The sequence below is a fragment of the Myxocyprinus asiaticus genome, chromosome 4 (genome assembly GCF_019703515.2).
Source record: "Myxocyprinus asiaticus isolate MX2 ecotype Aquarium Trade chromosome 4, UBuf_Myxa_2, whole genome shotgun sequence".
Lineage (NCBI taxonomy): Eukaryota > Metazoa > Chordata > Actinopteri > Cypriniformes > Catostomidae > Myxocyprinus > Myxocyprinus asiaticus.
Window position 1 is genome coordinate 8,393,188 of NC_059347.1, and position 9,623 is coordinate 8,402,810.

Below are 9,623 nucleotides of genomic sequence, written 5' to 3' on the forward strand. Positions count from 1 at the left end.
TCTGCCTCTTCTTCCTCTGGTGCAGTTACAGAGCCCTCTACAAGCATGATAAACACAGGATTGATATTACCCTGAACTATAAATGGCATGTCTGATTTGTACGCAACCATCAGGTTCCTGTGCATAGTATACTGAATAGTATGTGGTAATAGTAATGGCACTTGTGCTAATACTTTAGTCTTTCATGATTGTGATTGTTATTATTGCTATTATTACACTATGTAAATTAACCTGAGAACGCATATGCAATACATGCTGTGTACTTGGCATTCATAAAGATGGCCTATTTATATTTTTACAGTCCAGGCCAAATGTCCTTTCTGTTGAAAATGTTACAAGTGTGGATGCTTAAACAATCTATGGTCCCTTTCTGGGCTTACCTTGACTCACATCCTCAGCAACATTAATAGGAGCAGTGGGATCTTGTGATGGGCCTGCTGCTTCATTCTCTGTGACTGTTTCTGGAACTGAGTGTTTAATGTGTTTAATCATTTTAAATTTTTTCCCAATTTATTATCCTGCCATCTTAATATTATGACCAAGTTTGCTCATATTAATATTTTGATGCAAGATCCACTCAATCAGTCTGTATCTATGAACATTGTTTACATATCGTTTTCCATATTTGCTAAAATTTTATCTCTAAAGATTTGTCTCAAGCTTGCACACTTTACATGAACACAAACTTGGTGTACTTTTTCCCGAAGAGCAGGTTTATTGATACTTTTAAAGAATATCTTATAGATCCACACCACAAAGTCATGATGGAGGAACGCACACACACATAGTGCTCCCAGAACTGGGTGACGTGCTGTCATTTCCAGTCATGAGACAAGTTATTAAAGTGTTTTGTCTGCATGTCCTAAACCGCAAGTATTTTATTTATAAAAGAGTCACACTGTTGCTACAATTTCTCCGGAAGTGATGATGTTTTTCTTTTGAAGGCAGTGGATGGAAACGCGGCTTTATCCGCACATTGTTTTTGTGATATTCTGATTTTTCGCAAAAATTTATTTTGCCTCTTGCATGGAAACAGCTAGTGTGCGAGTCGTGACTCGAAAAATCACCACACTCAGATGACTGCTTCTCTCCGCTCTCCTTCACAGCCAATTGGCATTTGGCATCGCTCCTAGACAACCAATCAAATGCAAATTGTGCATATATTGTGCTCTTGGGAGGCGTGTACACAGACTTAAGCCTGAGCTTGTCAAACGAGTGAGGAACAAACAGAGAAGTAGCACAGATGCGGTAAACGCGCAATTGCACAATTGTGAAATAATAATTGTAATAATAATTTAATAACAATCTTCAAGGGCCCCTCACATGCCAGGGCCCTATGTACTCAGTCACCCTTTTCCCCCCACTTATGACGCCCCTGTTCTGAAACCATGTGATAGTCTTGTGTGAAGTCTTCCCTCATTTCAGTAGCTCTGAAATTTCATTTGTGCTTGCAGACATTCGGATATGGTGCCTCAAGGTGTGTTGCGCCAGGTTTGGCATCAATGAGATCATCAATGAGCATCAATGAGCACTATTTATGAATATACGCAGTGACCATGTTTGCTCTATGCCATTATCATGGCATGAGCTATCCCCGTTTTACCCTTGATTAAGGCAATTAACCCCAGATAACTCTAGGGTAATTGTTTCAGTTGTAAGTGAGCTGTAAGTGCTTTGAATAAAAGCATCTTGCTACTTAATCATAGGTTTTTCTTAGGAGGGTTAGGGTTAAACATTTGGGGATAAACACTGACTTGGGATACCAACGTAACATGATCACACGGGAAGTCGGTATGTTGTTTCTGAGAGTTCCTGTACCCTAGGATCGGCCATGAAATGCTGACTCACTGATAAGCGCCATCTCCTATAAGACATTTTCGCATCTGTTCCAGCATATTTACCGTTCCCTGGGTTTGTAGCCCACATTAAAACCAGGAAGAAATCACATTCGCATAATCAGTGACAAGCATTACATTTTTACTACACTGGTTGTTAGATTTAGGTTTGTGGTTTAGTTTTGGTTGGTACAGTTTATAAAATATTACTGTATTACAGGCTGTACAGCTGAAAACAACTCGCTTCACTCGCCCTTCTGTGGACATTACACTCGGAAAATGGAGCTCACACATGCCTTTGCACCCAACAACACTTACCGTTTTGGCAATTGGGGGTAGTGTTTCGAATTTCAGTAAGCACAGTCCGATTTTAGCTAAAGAAAAGTCAATCTACTGTTTCCGATTTCACTGTGAGATCAGTCTGTGAGAAAATGCCTATTCGCCAAAACCCAGAAATACAAAAGGAAATGCATCAACACAATAAAGAAAACTAAAATTTATTTTATTGTCATTGTGAACTGATTGGATCATTAGAAGTCAGCTTTGCATACCACAATGGAGCTGGGAGGTTGGAGGTGATGGGTTGAAAAGTGAGAGGGATTCGTGATGTCAGCCAAAAAGGAAAATAATTTCAGAGGTGGGGCAATTTATTACATTTTGATAAAAGATTACTTTCAAAAGACATTCTTTAAAATAACGTGTACTGATGAATCATGTACAATGGTGCATGAATGTGTATTAAAGGGATAGTTCACACAATAATGGAAATTCTCTCATCATTTACTCAGCCTCATGCCATCCCAGATGTGTTTGACTTTCTTCTGCAGAACAGCTCTTTTCAGCTCTGTAGGTCCATACAATGCAAGTGAATGGGTGCCAAAAATGTGACGCTCCAAAAAGCACATAAAAGCATCATAAAAGTAATCCATATGACCCCAGTGTTTTAATCCATATTTTCAGAAGTGATATGATAGGTGTGGGTGAGAAACAGATCAACATTCAAGTCCTTTTTTACTAAAGGGGAGATATGCATGAAGAATGTGAATCACCAAAAACACTAGAAGAAGAATGTGAAAGTGAAAGTTTAAGAGGAGATTGACTGAACAGCGAGGAGAAGATATAGTAAAAAAAAAAAAAAAGGACTTAAATATTTATCTGTTTCTCACCCACACCTATCACATCGTTTCAGAAGACATTGATTTATCCACTAGAGTCTTATGGATTACTTTTATGCTGACTTATGTGATTTTTGGAGCTTCAAAATTTTGGCACCCATTCATTTGCATTGTATGGACCAAAAGAGCTGTGACATTCTTCTAAAAATCTTCATTTGAGTTCAGCAGATGAAAGAAAGTCATTCACATCTGGGATGGCATAAGGGTTAGTGAATGATGAGAGAATTTTCATTTTTGGGTGAACTATTCCTTTAACATAGCAAATAGGGTAAATTTTGATTTCATGTTGACTTTACACATCTGCCATAACATACACATGACTGCTTACACCCAACCAGACCCATTTAAATTAGGGACATTAGAATGGAGACGACACATGAAAATGCTCTGTTGCCATGGTGACCAGCCAGGAAGGAGAGGTGTAGTGCAGGGAATTCTGTGTGTGTGTGCTTGTGTCTGTTCAAATTGTTCAACAGCAAAAGTCACATATCCCACACACTCACGTACATACACTCGCTCTCAAAACTCTTGTTTTCAACCTGATCTGGTGACAGAGGTAAACAGTCTGATACCTGCATGACAGCATATCAAAAGAGAGTTCAGTGCAGGTTACACACTCCCTGCAGGATTACCCACAACGCACTGCTGCTCTGTTAGACTGACCCCATTCTGACTACAGACTCCACCAGAGCTGAGAGAACAACCTGAAACCAGTCATATTAATTAGGGCTGTCAATCAATTTAATATTTAATTATTAAAGATTAATTAATAAAATGAATTTTATTAATTCACCCAGCACACTTCCTTTTCGAACCGTTGCCCTCTAGCCGGCTCTACAGAGCACTGAGCACCAGAACAGCCAGGCACAGGACATTTTTTTCCCTCAGGCCATCCACCTCATGAAGTTAAAACTGCCCCCAAATACTTTCCTTTTTGTCAACACAACCCTGTGCAATATTCAATCCATCCATTCCTTATATCTATATTTAATTTATATTTTTAACATATCCTACCTCTTCCTCAATAAATTACATCATCTGCACATAACTGTATATAAAATATTCAAACAACATTATATATAACAACATGTATATTTCTCTTTTTATTTATCTGTGATATCTTTTTTTTAATTTTATTTTTTTTATGCCACTATATGCATATAAACTCAGCAAAAAAAAAAAAAAAAAACGTTCCTTTTTCAGGACAATGTATTTTAAAGATAATTAAAATAGGCCACTAAATTGCAATGATCATACTGTGAGACAGCACTACAGGGAGACAGGAAGGACAGCCGATCGTCCTTGTAGTGGCAGACCACATGTAACAACACCTGCACAGGATCGGTACATCCGAATATCACACTTGTAGGACAGGTACAGGATGACAACAACTGCCCGAGTTACACTAGGAACGCACAATCCCTCCATCAGTGCTCAGACTGTCCGCAATAGGCTGAGAAAGGCTGGACTGAGGGCTTGTAGGCCTGTTGTAAGGCAGGTCCTTACCAGACATCACCGGCAACTACGTCGCCTGTGGGCACAAACCCACATTCGCTGGACCAGACAGGACTGGCAAAAAGTGCTCTTCACCGACGAGTCGCGGTTTTGTCTCACCAGGGGTGATGGTCGGACTCGTGTTTATCGTTGAAGGAATGAGCGTTACACCGAGGCCTATACTCTGGACCGGGATCGATTTGGAGGTGGAGTGTCCGTCATGGTCTGGGGCGGTGTGTCACAGCATCATCGGACTGAGCTTGTTGTCATTGCAGGCAATCCCAACGCTGTGCGTTACAGGGAAGATATCCTCCTCCCTCATGTGGTACCCTTCCTGCAGGCTCATCCTGACATGACCCTCCAGCATGACAATGCCACCAGCCATACTGCTCGTTCTGTGCATGATTTCCTGCAAGACAGGAATGTTGGTGCTCTGCCATGGCCAGCGAAAAGCCCAGATCTCAATCCCATTGAGCACGTCTGGGACCTGTTGGATCGGAGGGTGAGGGCTAGGGCCATTCCCCCCAGAAATGTCTGGGAATTTGCAAGTGCCTTGGTGGAAGAGTGGGGTAACAGCTCACAGCAAGAACTGGTAAATCTGGTGCAGTCCATGAGGAGGAGATGCACTGCAGTACTTAATGCAGCTGGTGGCCACAGCAGATACTGACTGTTACTTTTGATGCCCTCTTTGTTCAGGGACACATTTTTCCATTTCTGTTAGTCACATGTCTGTGAAACTTGTTCAGTTTATGTCTTAGTTGTTGAATCTTTTTATGTTCATACAAATATTTACACATGTTAAATTTGCTGAAAATAAAAGCAGTTGAAAGTGAGAGGACATTTCTTTTTTTGTTTTTTTGCTGAGTTTATGTTTAAATGTATATGTTTGTATGTATCTATATATGGTTGCATTCTCTTTGCACTGGAAGCTTCTGTCACCATGACAAATTCCTTGTGTGTGTAAGCATACTTGGCAATAATGCTCATTCTGATTCTAATTCTGAAATTAATCACATATATCAATATTTGCCAAGAAAGGCCCCCAAATAAAAATAATTAAATATATAATGATTAAATAACAATACATAATAATTATAAATATAATAATTTAGGGGCCTGGGAAGCTCAGCGAGTATTGACGCTGACTACCACCCCTGGAGTCACGAGTTCAAATCCAGGGCGTGCTGAGTGACTCCAGTTAGGTCTCCTAAGCAAACAAATTGGCCCGGTTGCTAGGGAGGGTAGAGTCACATGGGGTAACGTCCTCGTGGTCGCGATTAGTGGTTCTCGCTCTCAATGGGGCGCATGGTAAGTTGTGCATGGATCGCGGAGAGTAGCATGAGCTTCCACATGCGGAGTCTCCGTGGTGTCATGCACAACCAGCCACATGATAAGATGCATGGATTGACTGTCTCAGAAGCGGAGGCATCTGAGACTTGTCCTCCACCACCAGATTGAGGTGAGTAACTGTGCCACCACGAGGACCTACTAAGTAGTGGGAATTGGGCATTCCATATTGGGAGAAAAGGGGAAAAAATATAGATAAAATATAATAATTTAAATGAAAATATACATTATATTATCATGGCAGATATTGATCAGAAAATACAAAAAGTCACTTTAGAACACAATATATTGCTTTTATATCATTGAACAAGCCTATCATTGGCCTACAGTCCACAGCAAACCATTCTGCAACTGAATTCATCAATCTTTTTGTGATAGACTTACTATAAGGGTTTTTCTAAGGTTTTTTTTAAGGCATCTGAGCCATTTTTCCAAAGCATCTCACACTGGTTGTGACACATCATAAACAGCATTTTAAGATGCGGTGTCAAGGTAAACGATGCTTGAAACTTTGAAAAACACATCTCGAGACCCCTGCATTGGATTTGTGCCCATCCAGTTGTGTTTGATTGCAAGAATGTGGCTGAGTTCGGAATTGCATACTACCATACTACTATACTATTTCTGCAATAGACACATATGTAGTATGCCATTCCAAATTTAGCCCATGCCCCATTCTTGTGCTGGTTTGTTTCTTGTTATTTGTTATGTAATTAATCACACTGAATTAAATCGACAGCCCTAATACTAATACTTAAACTGGTTTGAGTCTCTGAATTAAATGATGCAAACTAGAACATAGGTAGTTAGACAGACAGTTGAAGTGCAGCCCCCCATACCAAAGATCAAATCCTAGTACCTACCCTGGTTTAATTTATGCGAAAAATGGGAAAATCGCGAAAACACTTTGTGAATAAAGCAGCCTTTCTATTCTGAACTGAATAATCAGTTTTTTTCAGGGAAAATTGGTGCAAAATAGAAATGAAAATGGAAGTTGAGGCCACAGTGGTTGTTTTATTAAATGTAATAAATTACTTGCAGTTTAGAGCAAGCAGACAAAACGCTCTGACAAACATTATGTTTGCTAGCGTTTAGCAGTAGATGCCTTATGTGTTGGAGGTAATAGTAGCCAATAATTTTGATGACAAGCTTTGCGTCTGGCATTTCAGAATAACCAGAGCAACATTTCAGATGCTATGCAATGATATTGATGATAATCTATGAGCGAATTATGTATTCACGTGGTTTGTTGAGACAAAGTCACTGTGACGAGGAGGAGGGCATGGCTGGGCTGTGAGGACGCACACTCGGCGCTGAATTGTCATAATCAGCTGGGAGGGGGTAAAGTCGTGCCGGGGGCGTCAGATTGATAGAGAGACACACACGGCTACTGTGTGTGTGTGTGTGTGTGTGTGTCTGTGTGTTTATGTTTCTTTAAGTTCATTTATGCCTTTAAAGTTATTTTGACTGTTCTGCCGGTTCCCGCCTCCTCCTTGCCCATTAAGAACCCTGTGACACTGGTGCCGAAACCCGGGAAGGAGGAGGGATGTGCTGTCGTGGAGTCCTCAGTGCTGTTGTCCGCTGGGAAGCGCAGGAGCCATGGCTGTCTGCCAGGGGATGGAGGAGTGGCTGCCGGCCGCCTAGAGAGTCGGAGGAACTGCTGCCGTCCGCCAAGAAGTGGAGGAGCCATTACCGTCCGCCAAGGGTTGGAGGAGCCATTACCATCTGCCAGGGGTTGGAGGAGCCATTACAGTCCACCAGGGGTCAGAGGACTTGCTGCCGTCCGCCAGGGGAGGAGCAGCTGTCATCCGCCAGAGGGCGGAGGAGTGGCTGAGGACCAGGCAACTCCGATTCCGGGAGTTGAGACAGACACAGTTGGTGTGGCATCAAGCCTCGTAGAGGCATTTATTGGAAATAATAATAAACGTAAAATGTCCAAAAGGGGTAATAAAGTGTCCAAGGGGGAATAGTGTTCATAATAAAAGGGGGAATCTGGCATCCTCGCAGTGAACGGGGCTCCGTGAAAGGGGTGGGGTAGCATTCATAGGAAAGCCCAGGCACGGGCTGGGTCAGTCGGCTGCTCACGCTCCCCTCCAAAGTCTACGGCGCGTGGGGCAGCGGCGTCACTGGCGGCCTGTCTTCCCAGGCCCGCGGCAAGCATGAGGGGAAAGCGGCCCGGCATCTAGCCCATCGGCAGCAACGTGAGCACACTATGGCGTCCAGGGGTCCGAAGAATGGGTCCGGCAGCGCGTCCATTTGTCCGATCCCTCCCAGCTCTAGTCCTGGGTGTGCGAGGATGCCAGTGTGTGCACACATGGAGATTTGAAGCCGGCTTCCCGGGAAGAGGTGCGCACTGCATTTTAAAGACAGCGGTGATGAAGTGTTATCCCCATCAGGTGTGCATCATTCACCGCTGACCAAATGAGGCTTATTAATTATGCACCTCTTCTCGCTCTCCCGCCCAACTCCCGTTGTGAGCCTGGCTGAAGGGCGGCCCTAAGAGGCGGGGCGATGATGACGAGCCAGAGGGGCGAATCATTCTGCTACAGTGCGTTTATGTTTCTTTAAGTTAATTTATGTCATTAAAGTTCTGTTGACTTTTCTGCTGGTTCCCACCTCCTCCTTACCCATTAAGAACCCTGTGACAGTCACATAATTTTTTTTAATAATATATAGATTCTGTAGAAAAATATTTGATAAATGTATTTCCTTCATAGTTTATGTGCATGTCTTCTTATCGAATAAATAAGCACACGTATGTTTTTTAATGCACATTTTGGAGATTTTATTTGCATCTTGGGTTTTCTGTCCAGCATTTTTTATGCAATATCCCAAAATTCGCATTAAAAATATGTGGATGAAACCTAGCTTGTGTAATTTCTACAACACTGGCGGCACCAAAATTGGAAACATGCAAAAAAAAATTTTTTTTTTTTTACTGTTATCAAATAGGTTTTCCAAATTCTCCTACCAGCCCTTTTACCCTACCCCCATCTTCAGATAGTGCTGCCCCAAACTCATGAACAGTTGGGCAAGAAGTTTTATGAAGTCATGCCAGACCACTCAAATGAACAGTTTGAGCAGTGTTTTGTAAGTGCCACAAAAACACAACATTTAAAATTTTTGCAAAGTCAACCTACAAATGGCTTGCTTGCCCATTAAATTGGTTTGGAAGAAAGTATTTTAACATCGAAACAATTACACTCTTCACTTTTAAGAAATTTTAAGAACTGTTAATCTCCAAAGGACCATCCAGCAAAATCAAGAACTTTATACAATGAACAAAGGGTTCTTAATAAGTCTGCTTTTACAAGCCAAGTTGTGATCCCATCCAGAGAAAGGCCAATAGAGCAGTTTTTTCCCACACACACACACACACACACACGTTCACCATACTGTTCACACTGCATGACCTATTTCCTGTTTCAGACAATGGGCAGATGACCCAATCAGAAGGTGCTGGAAACTGTGTTTGTGAGAATGTGTGTGGGAAGATTCCCCTCCACCTCAAAGATGATCAGGAATTACTTTTAAACTAGATATGGGTGTTACCTGCATTTCATAATATTAATACAGTACTAAGTACTACAGCCAGTATTGTGATACTGCTACCAATACATTTTACTTCACTGACCACATTTACATGTACTTCCAAGTCCAAGTTTTTTGCAGAAAGCGGCTTTCTGAAACGTCATGTAAACAAGAACGCCGATTTCCTTACACTGCAGAATGGAGAAAATGGTTTAATACACTTGGGTTTCTCCCAGAGAAC